Here is a 15,712-nt window from a genome sequence, read left to right on the forward strand (position 1 = left end):
TCCACACTCCTCTGCCTTACGATCTCCCCAGCTTGCATGTGTCAGAGGTCAGATAGCTGCATTTTCTCACACACAGGCCCATTCCCAAACCGCCCCCTACACCCTACCCCTCCGTTTGCGCGTTCACGCGGAGGGTCCGCCATATTGAGGGCTGTTCCAAACCAACGAGTGTGGAGCGGTGTGGAGGGGGAGTGGGCTATCAAGCCCTCAAACAGCGAGTCTGCATCGGTGCTGACTTGAGACCGGTCTCTACCTGACCGGAGTCACGCTGTGTGTGTCCGTCAGGAAACACGCTGTTTACAAGTAGTTCCAGCAAACATCCACTGATAAACTACGATGTTAACAACCTCATGATAACCTCATATGTTTTTAACTTAGGATCATACCTGTGTTTAGTCTAGAAAAAGGTAAATGTGTGCATTTTATTATAAAGTTGTGTATATTTACAGACCGTTGCAAAAATTAAGAAGTTTATAAACATTAGGTTTAAAACTAAAAGAGCTTTACAAAAAAGTAACACAATGAAAGATGTTTGGAGTTTTATTTGAGTTATTATATTACATTTTTTGTCTAAGAGATGCTGATTTGAAACCGTTACGGCATTTCTGTTTCTGCCGGAGAGAGGGGAGGCCGTCCCAAAGCTTGCTGCTGTATTTACTCCCTCCATCTGACAGGAGGGAGCCTCGTTGAGCTGCGAGTGTGGCTACAGACGGAGTTCACTCCGTCACGGAGGGGTAGGGTCGAGGGAGTGGTTTGGGATTGGGCCACAGTATCCAACCCAGTCACCAGAGCTGTGGACACCCCCTGTCCCCCTTCTGCGTGGTTGCTCCCCTTACCATGTCTCCCCTCCCTTCATGGCAAGCGCAGTGCTTTCAGTAAAGGTCAACTCCACCTTTACCCGCAACCTTACCCCACACAGGTCTTTGCCCCCCTTCCCGTTCAGACAGGAGTTCAAACCCCAAATATGTCAGAGCTGAAATCCTGAGCACGACAAATACTAAATTTCTACAGATATAAAAGCAGGAAGCAAATGTCTGTACATTAAAACTATGTATTTTTATATTTGTTGACAGTAGGCATTTCACTTAAACTCCTTAAATTCTCAAAGCTGAAAAATACAAAGCCATATTGATATTGATACATTTCATTATTCTGACTGAAAGAGCTGAATTGAGACCATCCATGTACTGGTTCATACTGCATTTTCTTCAGTCATTTCACAAACACACACAACCACCAACAATATGTATCTTGAGTAAGAAAGAGAGTGAAAAAAAGATCCTACAAGACAAACGAGGCCAGAAAAACCTGCCTACAACCCGCTCATTGACGATTACATCTACAGAACATCACACAAGCAGTCACTTCCTTGCATTTAAACACCATATTAGAGCGAGCTAATGATCACCACATGATTATATTTTGATTCACTTCTTAAGAAATACAGAGAAAAAACCTTCTACGTTCTCAGGGCTCACAAAGCCTGCTTTTATTTATCTTTACTTAACACTTGATGTAAAACTCTAATCAAGTCTGTGGAAGAACAGCCTCGAGCTAGCCAATGACTGACCGGAGACAGAGCACTCCTGACCAATAAACCATCCTTTGATATAGATCAGTGTATTCATAAATAACCAATGATCCAATATCGTTAATGCAAAGGGAAAACATTAACATTACAGTGTTTCCCACAGATATGAAATATACTTGGGCGGGTGGTGGCAAGGGGGGGGTGCACGAAAAAAAAAAAAAGTTTTAACAACATTATTTATTGACTTTTCATTCCGGTATAATCATTTTGCGCAAAGATGGCACTGTTTGTCAGAGCACTTCATCCTTCTGGGATTTCATGAAGAACAGCTCCAACGCCTGTGTGTATGGGAATGCCTCTGGTGCTGGTCCATTAACTGCCAGTGTTTCCCACAGATCTGAAATATACTTTGGGGGGTGGTGGTAGCGGGGGGGGGGGGGGGGGGTTGAGGTGACGTGCAACAACATTAACCTTTCTGTTGGTCGCTTGTTAGCAGACCCTTCACGCGATGGCAGAGCGAACAGGTACAGGTACAGGCAGGGTCCATAGTGATAGCCCTATAGTTTAAATCTACTACCCACACATGACCATATGGAAATGGGTTACTATTTAAAAAAATAAATGTATTTATTAATGTATTTAGGAACCAATCCATGTGATTTTTAGTGGGGGTCGACCTCAAATCCTCTAGGGGGGTCCAGGGGCATGCCCCCCCGGTAAGATTTTATTTTTTATTTTGGAGTTAAATGCATCAATCTGGTGCATTTTGAGGGGAAAATAAAGAGACTAGATCTATGGAAACACCTATATTTAACAGAACTGTATACATTTCAATAATCATAAAATCAAGGCCATAACCAATAACATCCCATTTCCAATATGAAAAAAACACTGAAACTTGTTTATTAATTTAGTTTTGGTTCATTTATAGTTGTGAGTGTGTCTGTGCTCCTGAATCAGCCTCTCCCGTCTCCCTCCTCTCCCCCCTCTCCATCCTCTCCCCCTGCTCCTCTTTGAGGCAGCAGCAAAGACTAGTTTTCTCTCAACAAGTTTTAAAAGTGTATCTTACCTTTTTTCACCTAGTTAACTTTTTATTTATTTATTCATGCATATTTTACTAATCACATTACATTTCATTTAGCTGACGCTTTTATCCAAAGCGACTTATAATGACTGATTACAGGGACATTCTCCCTGGAGTAACTAAGGGCTAAGTGCCTTACTCAAGGGCACACTAGTGGTGGTGTTCCTGGCAGGATTTGAACTCACAGCCTTCCGATCTTCAGCCCACCTCACTATCCATTAGATCAATCACTACCCTCTCAAATGGAAATATGTGTTTACATAAATGGTGACCACACCGTTTGAGACCCACTGAGAACTTAGACTAAGTTAACTATCTAAACACTCAGAGTCCTTTACCTCGCCTGAGCTGAGGTTATCCCGAGCTTGAATGACACACAGAGACCAATCAAGGGCTTTGATTTATGATCTGTATGACAGTGGCCATGTCGGCAGGCCACATCATGTGGACAGCCAGTCACCCTGTGTGAGGCAGGCCACTTAACAGGCCAGAAGGAGGCGAGATCAGAGCAAGGGAGCGAGGGATCATTGTCTACAAGTTAATCGATCGCAGATGGCGTCGTGGTCACGGACGAATAAAAAAAATATATATAAAAAAAAAATTTTATAAAAAAAACCAAAAAAAAACTAAATGGGTCGCGAAATATACTTGGGCGGCCGTTAATATACCTGGGCGGCCCGCCCAAGTATAGTCTATGTGTGGGAAACCCTGACATACATCATCATCTTTAGGATACACGATTAATTAGAAATTCCCATGGCTCGTTTCAGGCACTATTTCTTCTTAAAATCTAAACAGTGCTAAAACATTAGAAATGTGGCACATTAAAGTGATCAGTAAAAGGTTCATTCTTTTTTTTAAAAGCCCAGAAATATAACGGCTCATCATATTTTAGTTGCTATACAAACCAACTGTGTTTAATGGGCATTTGATATTATCTCATATGAATTAAAGGCCTCTGACATTGCATCATGGCTGACTTTATAACAACAGAACACATTTGCTAATGTCCAAATGATTGATATTATATTGTATCCTAATAAAACTTGTTTTTCACACCCTTACAAATCATGAGGATTGAGCTTCAACCTGTGACGCAAAAGTAGCAACAAATAAAGGTAACCATGTCACATTTTAAATACCGGAGATCATTGCGGTTTCAGATTCTCAGCCTTTCAAACTGTAACTGGATATCCCCTCAGAAATCTTGACGGTCGTAACATCTTTCTTCACATCCCCAAGAGTCAAAAAGCCTGTGTTGACATCCTGACCAGAGCGACCAACAGCAAATAAGTGATGACCGCAACCCAATGTCACAGGCAGGTCTGAGCCTGGTTTGGCCTGGGAGGACAGCAACATGCTCACAGCCCCCAGTGGTTGTCCAACCAAGAGGCACGATTATTAGTTAACAATAGTCTCATCTTAATAAGCCTTAAACTGGTCCAAACACAATCATTTAAGCTTACATGTTGTTAAGAATATCATAAATCTGCAGGTCCCCCAGCACAAATGCATTTAAAGAAATCATAACAGTGTGTCATTATGTTACCTGTTCTTATTTTGGCTCTATGTTTCACTTCTCTACCATGATGCAGGACAGCTTTTTCAAGTGACTTGTGATTATTTCAATAATGGACATTCCCCACAAGTATTTTTATTATTATTTTAATTTAAAATCCTCTATTGCCAGTGCATCACTTGTTGATGGTTTAACACCCCTGTTGACTTGGTGATAATCAGCATCATCCTTGAGAGTTAAGACAGTGCTCAGATGTGAAGCAGCCATCGCCTCGGCTAGTCCTCCAGTTTTAGGGCCCTTTCTTTGATGAAAGTGCAAGGCCCCATGCTAATCCAGGGGCAGTCGGGTCAGGTGTAAATCAGAAGCTTAAGTGGCAGATTATCGTAAATGTATCTAAACATAGCTATTGCATTTGTGTCTTTACAATAGCCACACTCCAAAAAACATAGAATTACTTACGAGACACAAAGCATGCCCTCCCCTATGGATGTTGTTTGCACAGTGGCCCACACACAAAGTCCAATCAAACAAACATAACACCAATGGCATACTGTTATGTTGCCTCTGTGTGAGTTGATTATTACAGAACGACGACTAAAAAAACAAGACAGAGCTCTCATCTCTCCAGCATTAAAAAAACAAAGGCATCCACCTTATGGTGCTCTCTATGGTAGTGACTGGGTGATTACAGTAGTGGCACAGGGATAATCTGGATAAGCCAAGCATGGATACTGAAGTCCCACAGAGTGCCACCCCCACCTCTCTAACTCGTTCACCTTGCTCCCCTGCATGAGAGGATTTCCTTATTCACTGAGTAATCATGTGAAATCTATGCACACAGCAGCAGGAGGGAGGCATAGTGAATATGTAAATGTATACTAGGTATAGAGTCATCTGTATCCAGGAGAAAGACATGGGAATACAACTTGTATTCAAGACAAATATTGAATACAAGTTTTTTTTGCAGGTGATCTCTGTGGTTCATTCTTCTCAACAAGTAAACTCTCTTGCTAGCTTTTTTTCCTTTGCATTTGCAAAACGACCCAGAGGCATTTTAGTCTGCATTTCCACAATTAAGATTACAAGTGTTGTCTTCCTCTTTTTGCTGTCAATTGTATGAGAAGGGGACAGAGAAGAGAACATTACAAACACTCCAGGCTGTCTATTTATAAACCTAAATGCTATACTCATGCTGCCTCATGGCTCTGCTCTGTGCAAAGAGCAGGGATAGCTGATCATGTGGGAATGGAAAATGTGTTTAATGAGATTTGATGGTGATGCCACACACCCTGATGAGCTATGGTGACACTAAACAATGTATTTGCACAACATGCACACATCACCCCCCCCCCCCTTGCCTCTTTCTCACAGTGTATACTTAACAACATGGCTAAATGCCTCAAAGCTGTTCAAGAAGAGTGAAGAAGGCAGGATCTAATAGTCAGAAATGTTGAGCAAGAAGAAACCCTTGATCCCTTTATTTAGATTTATAGTTGGAGAATACCGTCATGGACCTTTTCCCACTTTAACCTCCCAGTTTAAAGGGCCCTATTATGCTATATGCTATAACATTTTTAGGTTCATATTTGTATTTTTTGCCTCTACTGGGACATCTTTCCATGCTTTAATGTTGAAAAAGTTATATATTTTTATCATACTGCCTGTGCTACTCCGGCTCTGTTGTGATTGGCCAACCGCTAAGAAATGTCCCGCCCCCTTAGCCTATCACGCCAATAGAAACACAATGTTATATAGTGATGTCATTATGTTACGGAAATAAACAAAGGCGAGGTGTCTTCAACCAAAAAAAAAGGGGGGAAGGAATCTTGATCTAGATTAACACCCTTTATCTGATCCTCATCTGACATCAGAAAGACTTTCTACCAAAGGTGGATTTCAAGTTGTCTAAGGGGTCAAATTATACCCAAAAGTATTCATTTTTACAGACAATACTTAGATTAGTCAGCATGTAGAGGGAGTTGCATGGTTGTTATTGATGTTGGAACAGCTCATCTGAGGGCCATGTTGGTCAGATGCTGCTGTGGCGCAGATGAGATCACAGAATCAATAAAGGAGAACAGCTCCACAAATCCCAACAGTGATTTTGCATTATATTACGCCAGTGCCTCTAAAAGCAAGGATGGAGAGTATTTACTGCCCTACAGTGTTGGTTCATAAAAATAATGAAGTGCACATGATAAAAAAGTACAGATAATGCAGCAAAACATACCATCTCTAATAACAGTACAGAGAGAAAGGGGAGGGGTTTGATCCTTCAGCTCTATTTCTTCTCTAATCTAGCACACTTTAATCCAGAGATACATAAATGAGACATGAACATTAATAATTGAGAAATCTTCTATTTCCCTTGTGTCACCATAATCATTTTTTAATCAAATGCTCCTTTCTGTAATCTTGCACAGATGTTAGCTCTTTCCCCAGACACAAGGGAGCATCCATGACCTAAATCTAGTCGAACAAAACACAAGCATACATGGCACACACTCTCATGCTTACAAGGGGCATGAATAATGGCTGCACAAACAACTGAGGAACATTGCTTGTGTTGTTTTTCTGTTTCTCCTGCGTTGACAGTGTAGATGCATTTTTTAACATTATTTAACTTAATGTTAGTGTTTTTGTACCTGTTATTATCTAATGCCTCTTACTGACACTATAGGTGTTTATTTCTATGGGCCATCCCTTATATACCAATGTGTCTCATCTAATAAGCTTGAACATGGCAGTGGAAGCAACAGCTATATTTCTTACAGCAACAAAACTGTTTTAGCTGCATTGTTGTTCAAAATCAGCAAAAGTGGTGTTGCTAAAATAAGCCATCCATAAAATGTACATCTACCTTCAAAACATTAAAGCTTCAATATGTCCTTCTCTTATGGAAATAACAATAAATAAGGCCTATCATCAGTAAGTGACCCTATATGACCCTGTGGCCGTTTGTTAGAAATCACCTCCATCATCTGTCTTCTTCCTCTTTACACTCACACACAAACAATCCTTGTATTTATTATTATTATTTATATAAATTCCCTTAAAATGTTTATATTTATTTTGCACTTAAGTTCTGAAAATGAGAAAATAGTATAAAAGTATACAATTTACACAAGAGTATCCAAAATTACCAAAAATCTTACTATATGTTGAGATTGTTAACAACAAATTACGTGCCTTTTGCCTTTTGTATTGGCCTGCTCACTTACACAATTGATATTGGTCTTTTAAGTAGAACCTGATTGCCGGCTCTTGAGTAAGTAATAGTAACTATTCAGTTTTTCATATTATTTGCACGGGTGTTATGCCATGCTGAGGCATTGAAGCTATTCCTGTCTTCTGTCTTCCTGGTCAGCTAAATTGTAAATGCGTGTCTATCAGCCTCCCCCCCACTCGGGAACTCTCTCCCCAGCCACGTCAGATCTGCCAACACTCTCACATCATTCAAACAATCCCTCAAAACTCATCTTTCCACTCTTGCCTTCAACTCCTAATCAACTAACCCCTCGCCGTTATCCCACCTTCCTTAGCACTACCTTTTGTTGTTATTTTAGTTTGACTTGCTTGTAAAGCTCTTTGAGCACCAGGAAAAGCGCTATCTGAATGTAATGTATTATTATTATTATTATGTATTATTAATGACTCCCAGTCTGGACACTGACCTAGTGAACTGACTTAACCTCAACTACAAAGTATTTGAGGCTACATATCGGGTCCCTTTCCTTTAGCAAGTTACCTTAAAACAAGGTTCAATAACATCATATGTTCCTGTCTGTTTCCTTGGATAAAGTTGCCTCCTCGGGTTCCATCAGGATTGTTTGCCTCAATAAAGTGTTGGGTTGCGAACATGATGCTGAGGACTGAAGCCTCAAAAGTGAAGTTCTTTATACTGCCACCAAGTTTTAAAGATCTGACAAAGTTTGCACACGATATGAAAGATCATCATCAAATTAGCCATATCCATGTATAACTAAATAAATACTTTGCACTGTGCATACTGAGAACTTCAATATAGGCAAAATGTACTTTGCTTAAAATAGATGTGAAGTTACGCATGGTGTTAACAGTATCACATCCCCTCATTCATTCAAGAGTTTTTAATAGTTCAAAGGGGGCATTTAAGGACAAGTGAATTTAGTTTTTCCTGTGATAAACTTGGTCATAGGGTCAGTGTTACTGTAGATGCCCCTCTCCAGGTTGACACATGCTGTCATATGGCTGTGTGCTTAATCAGCTTCCTGGTCACTCTGTGGGTGGTGAACTGACGTGCCTTCAGAAGTAGGCCAGCAGGTCAGGCGTTTTAGGGTCACAACCCCACTGTGGGATTAGTGTGGGTTAAACAAAACAAACAAATTGCTAAAGCTCTGCAAACAGTTTTGAATAAACGTCGGTGCCACACAGACACGTATCACTACAATAGAAGTCAAAAAAGGACACGGTTTTGAGCGTATCTGCAGGCACTTATTGACTCTAGCGAGACTATTACTGTGCTGCAGAAAAACGAAATGACTTAAGATTGTTGAAGATCATTGCTCACTAACAATGTTTGTGCACTAAACAAACCATCTTTCTCTCTTTGAATATTCAATCTTTCACATGATACGAGTTCCTTTTCGGGCACAGATGAAGCCATTCGTTCCCATGAGAGATCAAGCATGACTCGGGGCCCACAGGCATTAATAAAACACAAAAGAGGTTGAGCCGTGTAGCTTTCCAAAACCATTATTACAAACAAGTCAGCAATCAATAACTCACCAAATGACAAATCCAAGCTTGTAAACCATCCTATAAACTCTCACTTAATGAAACAATTTAACTGAGGCGCACCCGCATTTCAATGACGTTCATATTTCAGGACTTGAAGGCACAGACATATTCACGTACTCTTGGACTCATTTTGGGGTTAAGATTCTTGCTGAGAACACACTGATGCTAGTTTAGAGGAAAATGACTTCTTCTAACTTAGAATCCCAAAGTGCTGTAGGCAATCCAACGAAAAGGGCAGCTTGCCAGTCGCTCATTGCTGACTTTGGCTGACCTCAGAGCTACTGAACCTTAGCTGGATGTGTGTCCCCTGCCACGGCGTAGCAACATGAATCAAGCCAAAGGACAAAAGATGTTGTGTAACCCTAACATAATTAACGCGTTGGCTTGAGATGAATGCAAAGTAGCTTCTAGACATGGAATACAGTTTGTTATTGAGAGCGCTACGAGCCAAACAGCATCTTGCTCCTGTTGCAAAATGTTGCTTGCACAGGGGCATTATTAAACTATGAGAAAATAATTAATCTGAAGCATTCTGTTCTGAGTTGACTTGTGGCTTCACACAAGTCGTGGGAAATCAAGCGTAGACTTTCTTTTCTGATTGGTGACTTGTCTCAGACAGTATGGCTTAGTGCAAGCTTGCTTTGGGGCAGTGAGGCTATTCTTCTTGTGTCACTGCGATAATAACCCAAGTTCTTATCATGCTTCTCAGCGTCTGCAAGGGTAGACCGCCATCCTCCTCCCACTTACTTGCTGCGTTGAAAGGAAGAATTCAATCAAAGTTAGTCTAAGTGACGGATACATGGAGGATATAAGGATCATTCAAAAGAGAATAGGGAAACTGCTGATCACACCCTGCATTTAATTTAATCGTGTATTTGAATCGGGACAGTGCACATTGATGATTACTTTAAAACAATATAATGCTTACAAGTGTAAATGAGCCGGATTTTAGCTTTGAGCTAATTTCTATCCGTAGTCCTGTCATATGATACAACATATAAGAACATGACATTTATATATACATAGCAAAAATATATACATGATATGCAGGAAGAGCATGAGCAGCATACAAGCATTTACCATATGGCAGTACAATGTAGCAGCTACGACATATAAAGCGCAAGATAAGATAAAGGTGCTACATAAAGTACAGAGGAGATACCCCTGTGTTAAAGTGCATTTAGCGGTGATTACATGTCTGTTTGTTGCTCAACCATTCTTTAAGTTGTCCTTTAAAGCTATTGAGAGTGGGACGATCCCGTATCTCAGTTGGGAGGCTATTCCACAATGAGCTGCCTGGAAAGTACATTTTGTCCGAAAGTGGTCCGTCCACGGTGGACTTCACAGTCTCCTCTGGTTTCTGACCCAGTGCAGCGTCCAGTGTGTTTTTTGTGGATGAATTCCCCTAAGGGGGGGGGGGCCAGTCCATGTAAACATTTATTAAAAAAAACACTTACTTTTAAAAGACTTAAAATTGTCAAAACTCAAGACATTGTGTTTTTCAAGGATGGTACAGTGGTGGTATGAATTTGGCTTTCTGTCAAACACCTTGATAGCTCTCTTGTACAGCTGTTCTATGGGTTTCAAGTTTGTGGCACACGCAAACGACCAGTTTGTAAAACAGTATTCAATGTGGGATAGAATCATTCAGTGGAGGTATGACTTTGCAGCATTGACAGTTAAAGGTGGGGTATGTAATTTTGGAGAATTTGACTGGAAAAAATCTGCCTCTTCCTTCAGACTTCCTTACTTACCTTGCTTTTATCTTCAGTAGACTCGACTACTGCAATGGTGTCTTCACAGGTCTCACTAAAAAATATATTAGAAAGCTGCAGCTGATTCAGAACGCTGCTGCTCGAGTCCTCACTAACACTAGGAAAGTGGATCACATCACTCCTGTTCTGAAGTCTTTACACTGGCTTCCTGTGTGTCAAAGAATAGATTTCAAAATACTGCTGCTGGTTTATAAAGCACTGAATGGTTTAGGCCCAAAATACATTTCTGACCTCCTGCTAAATTATGAACCATCCAGATCTCTCAGGTCTTCATGGACTGGTCAGCTTTCTGTCCCCAGAGTCAGAACTAAACATGGTAAAGCAGCGTTCAGTTATTATGCTCCAAATATCTGGAACAAACTCCCAGAAACCTGCAGGTCCGCTGCAACTCTGACTACTTTTAAATCCAGGCTGAAGACTTTTCTTTTTGTCGCTGCTTTTAATTGAACTATTTACATCTTAAACTGCACTGTAACTTTTATTCATGTATTTTTTCTTTTAATGTTTATTTTATTATCTTTTCTTTTTCATGACTGATTTTAAATGCCATTTTCTTAATGTCTTTCGTTTTTTGTAAAGCACTTTGAATTGCCTTGTGTTGAAAGGTGCTATATAAATAAACTTGCCTTGCCTTACAGAGCCCCTCCTCCAACACACATGAACGCGCACATGACCAATGAGGGCACGAGATAAGTTTGTGCACAGATGGAAGGCTGACAGGCAGGTAGGCCATCCAGTTACTTTAGCCGGGCCGGCTAAAATGATTGGTCGTTTTATGTATTTATTGTCAAAGCACTTAAGATATTCATTGCTATCGGGATGTTAAGAGCATTCCAGGGAATATAACAAAAAGTGTTTCTGAAATAAATGACATACCCCACCTTTAAGAAACTGGCTTACTGCAGGAGCCAGTTGATTCAAATCTAATGTGTGTATTGTGTGGGGCGGGCAGTGATCATGGGAAAGGACTACTGTGGATGCCAACAATCAGCACGCTATTCAACAGATGGATCAGAGCACTGCTGGCCTAAGAGCTCATGGTCACGTGACCAGTGGATTAGCGTTAGCCCAACTGAAAGGGGGCGGAGGTTAGGGTGCTTGTCACCACACACTTCCTGATCACTTCCCTTACAATGTGTTTCCCTTTCTCTTTCACTCCGAACCTCATGTCGTCACATCACATTACATTTAGCTGACACTTTTATCCAAAGCAACTTACATTAAGTGCAATCATTTGTTGCCCATTAACCCCTGTTTGTCTTTCATGTTACATTATTCACCTGGTCAATATTACCACAAAATGTCTCCAAAGAAAAGAAAACGTGGTCATCTTACTGATATCAGAGAGGCCAACTCAGTGGACATTTTTAAACACCAGCTAAAGACACATCTTTTTAGAATAGCTTTTTAACCCCCCACTTTGAATGTTCTTTTATTCTTTATTATTTAACTACCTTACCTTAATCTTTTTCTTTTATTTCTGTTGTACCTATATGTTCACTTTGTTTTATGGGGTTTTATATTTGATATTGTTGCATCGACTCAGTTGTCTTGTGTCTTATCTGTCAGAGAGAAACCATTATGTATTATCATACATTTGACCTCCTTGTGTCTATTAACCTGATAACATGTTATATTTCGCTGCATGTACCTTTAAAGTTCTTAACAAATAATCTGAGGGGAATTTCTTGTTGTTTGTTTTTAACTTATGATGTGTCATTTTGTAAAGCACTTTGAGCTGCATTTGTTGTATGAGAAGTGCTATATAAATAAAGCTTTATTATTATCATTATTATTATTATATTTTATAATCTTTTATCTGTCCATCATGTCCTCCCTCCTGTGTTCAGGCGGAGAAGAGGCCCCATGCTTAGTACTTTATTAGGGCGTACGACGTGAATGTGGCACCTTTGACTCCTGGCTCAGTCAGATCAAAACCGCTGCTCTAATCGGCTCACTTCCAGCTACTCATGATGTCAATGCTTAAGAACATGTCTTCTGTGCTGTTCTCCCCCCCCCCCTCCTACTTACAGTACTCTTCAGCCCTCCCAGGCTCGCTGAACTCTACACTTGTCTGGCAGCAGAGACTGAACAAGTGAGAAGACTAGTTTAAGCCCTGCAGTGAGCACATGGCACAGTAAGGCTTAAAACATTAGGTTCCCCTGTGTCCCCTGTTGATACTCCTCCAGCATCTGGGTCTTTCTGTCAGGAACACAGTGTGCCCGCCAGTTCTGGGCTGACCAGCCATGTTCCCACGCAGACCCAAAACTCCCTCGTTTTCACAGAAATCTAGAAAAGCCCAGCGTTCTCTTGCACCATGCACCGCAGTGACAAGGGGAGCATTCAGCGTAACGTGGCCAACAGGGTAACATTCTAAATGTCACTGACCGGTATTTCCTGCAGATTACAGCTTGAACATATGTTGAATCGATTGAGAGAGCTGACATGCAGAAAATGAGCGATAGATTGAGATATAGAGGGAACTGATAAGGAAGTTTCACCCAAAAAAACAGTCCATAAAAGCAAGGATGGAGAGTATTTACTGCCCTACAGTGTTGGTTCATAAAAATAATGAAGTGCACATGATAAAAAAGTACAGATAATGCAGCAAAACATACCATCTCTAATAACAGTACAGAGAGAAAGGGGAGGGGTTTGATCCTTCAGCTCTATTTCTTCTCTAATCTAGGCAAAAGGTGATTCAAATAGATCTGTCCAAAACCAGAGTATTACGCTTTAATAGGAAAGAAAACATGCAGTAAATGACAAAATTATCAATTATTATCAACAAACTAACTTTTTGGACAAAGTTCGGCACACCGCCAAGACAAACAGAAAACTAACAATTTGTATTGCTCAGTAAGGGGGAAGGACTCAGACAGTAGTAATAACTCATCCAAAGCTTTCCCACAGAAGCCTCAAGGGGAGACATTACCACAGTGGGCAGAGGGCGTTATCACAACACGCAGTTCTCACATACAAGGAGCCAAAGGGGACTGAGTCACCGCCAGCTCCACAGTAGGTTTTAAGAAGAACTTCCCCCGGATTGTCCAAATGACAACATACAATTCTTATCGGTGCAATTCAACATTTATCATGAAACAAAATGGCAAAGGATGCATATCACAAAGGTACAGGTAAGCTTATCTTTACACAGACACAGAGCATCAAAGCGTCAGTGACATTTCAATTCTGTTTGTAAGCTCAAACACCCGGGTCTTTATTCAGTGAGTCGTGAGTCACAGATTTGACACCTTCGTGTTGACCTTCATGAACCATCATTTTATGCTTTTTTCAGATATCAACAAGCCAATGTAAAGCAACCAAGCATATGCTCTTTCATAGTGAGGCTCAACGAGGAGATAAATGGCACATCATTAATCACAACCACCAAACGTACTCCTGTTCTACTCAATTCCTTACGTATTAACGATTCAGCTTTTGTAAGATAATGATCATGACGGAGCTGGCATTTACAGTTGCTTATAGTTTCTGATTTATTCTTCTTCTCTTTTTAAAATGTAAAATGACTACAGTATAAAAGACCTTTTGTGTGTCTGTGTGGAGCTCTAGAAGTGAGATAATGCTAACTTTTAGTCACATTTTTGGAAATCTTCTGTCATACCATAGTGCAACTGTATTTATGGTATTCAGGACTGAGTGACTCTTTTGTTCTTTGTGGTTGTTTTTTGTTTTAAATTGTGTAACAACACCACAATGTTCAAATATTCATGCTATTTCAATTAGAAGTCACCTTAAAATAATCTTATTATTCAAATACTACCTGGAACTAACTTGTGGAATGGAACAAAACAACATTTGTAATAGCAGAAGATCTGAGTGAGCCGTAAAATGCACCTGTTGAAGTGTTGATATAAAAGCAGCAGCCAGTTTTATGTTACAGCTGGCTTAGGTGGAACAATAAACTACTGCACAGTTGAAACTAAAGTAAAGCATTAGTTTTGTGTGTTTGCAAGTCTTTATCTGAAAGTTACAAGAACTAACAGAGAGAAGTTATGGAGTACAAAGTACAAGATTTCGGTCTGAAATATAGAGTAAAAGCAATTCCACAAAATGGATATTCTCAATTGAAGCAGCTCAAAACTGCACTTAAATACAGCAAGATATAAACATGCCAGAACCAGAGTGCCCGAAACAAAAGCTCCCTGCCAGACTGTCAAACTTCTGAAGCATGCTCATTAAGGCATTATTACTAGACTCCCGTGGGCTCTATCAATCAATCAATGTTTATTTATATAAAACGTACCGGTTATCTCTTTAGTCCTATTTCACCTTGGCTGAGACGTAATGCTTCTCTATGTAGGTTATTGGAGTGCTGCCAGACTGGGAGGGAGGGTTTCCCTAGAACAACTTGTATATTTTAGAAAGCTCCCAGTGAGTCAGTGTTATTTACAGCAGTGACAGTGCTATACGGAGGGAAACTCAGTCCGTTAACATGACTGAAGAACTATAACAGGGCCTGTTGATTCAGCTTAATAAAACCACAAAATAAAAAGTAACAGAAACGTTACTACGTGCACGCGGGCTGTATGGTTTGAGCGCGTGCAGACGGAGCCGCACTCAGTTTGTTTACAAAGCGCTGTCAGAATAACGTTTCGCAACGGGGACGGTCACCTCTTCCCACAAAACAACATTTGAAACACGGTCAAAGTGTGACACTCACCTCTGTGGAGCGACTGAACACTAGCGGTCCGTTTTGCATAAAATGCGGCGAAAAGCCTGCAGCGACGTGAGCGACCTCCAGCAGGAACCTCTCTGTCAGTCCGTCTGTCAGCCTGTAGTTTCCAACTCTCTCTCTCTCTCCACCTCCCCCCCCCCCCCCCCTCTCAGATAAACCGCCCACTTCCGGTGCTTCTGCAATGTGTGAGTGAGAAACACTTTCTGTGGATTTCTGTCCTGCTGATGATGGATGATTTGTCTCTAGCTGGAATCAGACTGAAGGAGGTGTTAAATACAATAACAGCCACATTTTGTATTCGCTCTTTAAATATACATATGTTTTG

General features: G+C 40.6%; 1 protein-coding gene across 3 annotated transcripts in view; it reads right to left on the minus strand.

Annotated features, from left to right (window-relative positions):
• stat5a (signal transducer and activator of transcription 5a) overlaps nucleotides 1–15,512 on the minus strand; it is a 78,696-nt gene extending 63,184 nt beyond the window's left edge. For 2 of the 3 annotated variants that reach the window (XM_034220312.1, XM_034220310.1), the window contains exon 1: nucleotides 15,373–15,512. The gene's annotated coding sequence lies outside the window, so the exon portion shown is untranslated. The remainder of the gene's footprint in view (nucleotides 1–15,372) is intronic. The other variant, XM_034220311.1, reaches the window with a different exon arrangement.
• Nucleotides 15,513–15,712: the final 200 nt, after the last annotated feature.

This window comes from Gymnodraco acuticeps, unplaced genomic scaffold (genome assembly GCF_902827175.1).
Source record: "Gymnodraco acuticeps unplaced genomic scaffold, fGymAcu1.1, whole genome shotgun sequence".
Taxonomy (NCBI): domain Eukaryota; kingdom Metazoa; phylum Chordata; class Actinopteri; order Perciformes; family Bathydraconidae; genus Gymnodraco; species Gymnodraco acuticeps.